The 3186-nt window shown below is 43.1% G+C and overlaps 1 long non-coding RNA gene across 1 annotated transcript; it reads left to right on the forward strand.

The window, feature by feature from the left end:
- Positions 1–434: 434 nt before the first annotated feature.
- On the forward strand, positions 435–2320 carry LOC123187653 (uncharacterized). The gene is made up of 2 exons (XR_006494076.1): positions 435–959; positions 1786–2320. It is a non-coding gene; the product is annotated as an uncharacterized lncRNA (long non-coding RNA).
- Positions 2321–3186: the final 866 nt, after the last annotated feature.

The following is a 3186-nucleotide window of genomic DNA, read 5'->3' on the forward strand; positions in this document are numbered from 1 at the left end:
CCCAGGTCACAACTACTTAATGCAGATACTTCACCTGATCTGGTCCAATTGCCAAATTAGTGGATCCACCTGATCCAAATCTCATTTCATTTATGAAAAATATTTATTTTTAATTCTTATGCAAAATTTTAGAAATGACCCATAGCCCGGAAAACATTTATCAAGACATGGTCAAGGAGATGACGACTTGCCGGATAGTGCTTCGATCAACTCGGAACCACTAGACGTGGCTCCTACGGGTCCGAGATCGACTCCTGATAATTATTTCAGGAACATGTTTATATTATTATTTATTTTCCTAATTAAAAATCTAACATCCAGCAACACGGCCATGTTGAGCAAGCCACATGTAATTAACTAAGTGGTGATACGTCCTAGTGTTCCATTGAGAGATAAAATGCATTAAGCCATCCAAAACAGAGTAGCATGCACGTATGTCATCCAGTCCAGAGAGTGGTAAAAGAAATGATAAGTAAAAAGAACAGTAGCCCAGTACTGTACTACTAGTACTTCGCTGGTTAAGGCCCGTGTCTATCCAGAGAGACTACTTAACTTCTCGTTGTCCCACGAACAGAACCAGCCCACTCACCTCTCTCTCTCTCCCCCAAGAACAGAGCACGGCCGCCGTCGCCTCGATCTGCCCCGTCCGGGCATCTCCGGCGACACGACAGATACCTACAGATTCTCCTTGTCTCCCTCTACCATATCCCCCTATTTATTTGATCCGCCGCCGCCAAAAACGTCGCCACCACTCAATCCTAGCACCGCCTGATCCAGGTCCGGTGGGCTTGCCACCGGCTGCAGCGGCAACGACGTCTCCATGCCTACATCTTCCTCCAGCAGAGCTGCACGCATGAGGCGTGCAACTACGGCCGTCAGGTGCGAGCGGCTTCACCGGCGCGGCTCCGGCAACATGGCCGCTACCAGCGCCCGGCTCGCCTTTGTCTACTGCTACTAGTGTAAGTGCCAGTCCAAATTCCTCTCTGTGCATCGTTCTTGCTTCTACTACAAGTGTTTGTGCCGTGACTCCCCTTACTGCCATGCTTCTTGTTAATCTCAAGACCAAGGAATTAATCAAGCTTTACTCTTGTGGTGTGGACGTGGTCTGCAGATTTGCTCCATATTGTTTATCATTATTTTTGGCTGTACTATGCTATCCCTGCACTACTATGATTCTTTTTATTAAGCTCAAAACTAGGAATTAACCAGTGAATCCCCACTGTTAAAGGCTTACTACAAATCTATGGGTGGCAAGTTAATTGCTTGTGATGGTTAGGTGCTGCCACAAATTAAATCTAAGTATTCCTACTGTGTGTGCGCGCACACTCCTCTCTGAACCCCACAAACAACCAAGTGAACAGCAACATTGATAGACTCAAATTATACTAAGGGAAACCGGAAAAAAAATGAGTGAGATATTCTAGCAAGATTTCATTTGTGCAAAAGTTAAATGGGTTATTTTCCGGTACAGGGTATGTGCAAGTGAGACATACCATCTTGAGATTTATTTCTTAACAGAACATTAACCAACCAATGTTTACTGAAAATGATAGTGGTCAAGTAGCATACACAGATTGTCTGGCCCCAAAGCTACACATGCAATCTTAATAATGGGTTAATTTCTAAGATTTAATTCTTAGCATGTCAGATCTAATACAAGGTAGAGATGAACACAAACATAGATTTTCTTTTACAGCTACACATGAATCACAAAACTGCAATGTCTTTGTTTTCCTCCATCTACTTTATGTTTTTTTTCACTAACTATTGTTTCTCTTTTTACAGAAGGTAACTAGAGTCCAGAAGATTAGGTGTTCATGTTCTAAGCAAAGGTAAAGATGGATCAAGGTGCCAAGCATCAAGCAAACAGAGCTGCAAAAGCAAGGTACTTGAATAGTACCTGATCGCAACTCGGCATTCGACCAAAAGAGTGGATGGGGATGGTGGGAAGAGCTTGGTTCTCTCTCTTGTGCGTGTTGTGTGCAGTAGAGGAAGTGAAAGGTGAAAGGTGCATGCTGCTATTTATAGTAGTGGAGGATGCTATGTCGGTTTGGTAAAATGGAGCAGGTAGCTGGCATGCATGGTTGCATGCGCATGCAAGGCTCCACTTGTAATCATATGAGCTGTAGAATGGACAAGTGTGTAGTGCTTGGTTGGACATTAGTTGGCATTTTCTTCATGCCTAAGTATATGGCCTATTAGTTGTTTGTAAAATTTTAATTTTACATTGGGCTCAAGAAACATTGTAAAAAGCACATCAAAGATTGGTTGTGATCTAAATTAAGATCAATATCCTGGATGTTGTTTGTGGCGATTCTAATATGTATTTAGCAATATGGATGTATCCTACTATCGTCAAAAAGACCGTTATATTTGTTTGAGGGTTTTTACATTGCTTCTTCTGTGTGTAAAATGAGACAAAGTTCAACTCTAAATTTGCAAACTATAAGAAGGTTTGGGGAAGAAACATTGTAGAAGGCTACATACTAAATTTTCGGCTGCATATTTTTTTAATAATGGTGTTGTCGTTAGTTGTAATCATTCAACTGATTATGCCTTGTGAGACTGATGTATTCTGACGCCGTCAAAAATATCGTTATCTAATTTTGAGGGTTTTTACAGTATGTGGAACTTGTTTTGCAGAGCCGGACACAATCCTCGTGTTCAAAATCTTCTATGAAGTATTCGGAGGAGGAACCCGCCTTGCAATGCCGAAGACAATCTGCGCGCCGGACTCATCGTCATTGAAGCCTGGTTCAGGGGCTACTGAGGGAGTCCTGGATTAGGGGGTATCTGGACAGCCGGACTATATCCTTTGGCCGGACTGTTAGACTATGAAGATACAAGATTGAAAACTTCGTCCCGTGTCCAGATGGGACTCTCCTTGGCGTGGAAGGCAAGCTTGGCAGTACAGATATGTAGATCTCCTTCGTTGTAACCGACTCTGTGTAACCCTAATCCTCTCCGGTGTCTATATAAACCGGAGGGTTTAGTCCGTAGGACCAACAACAACAATCATAACATAGGCTAGCTTCTAGGGTTTAGCCTCTTCGGTCTCGTGGTAGATCAACTCTTGTAATACTCATATCATCAAGATAAATCAAGCAGGAGTAGGGTTTTACCTCCATCGAGAGGGTCCGGACCTGGGTAAAAACATCGTGTCCCCCATCTCCTGTTACCATCCGC

The sequence above is a fragment of the Triticum aestivum genome, chromosome 2A, assembly GCF_018294505.1.
Source record: "Triticum aestivum cultivar Chinese Spring chromosome 2A, IWGSC CS RefSeq v2.1, whole genome shotgun sequence".
In the NCBI taxonomy this organism is placed as follows: Eukaryota; Viridiplantae; Streptophyta; class Magnoliopsida; order Poales; family Poaceae; genus Triticum; species Triticum aestivum.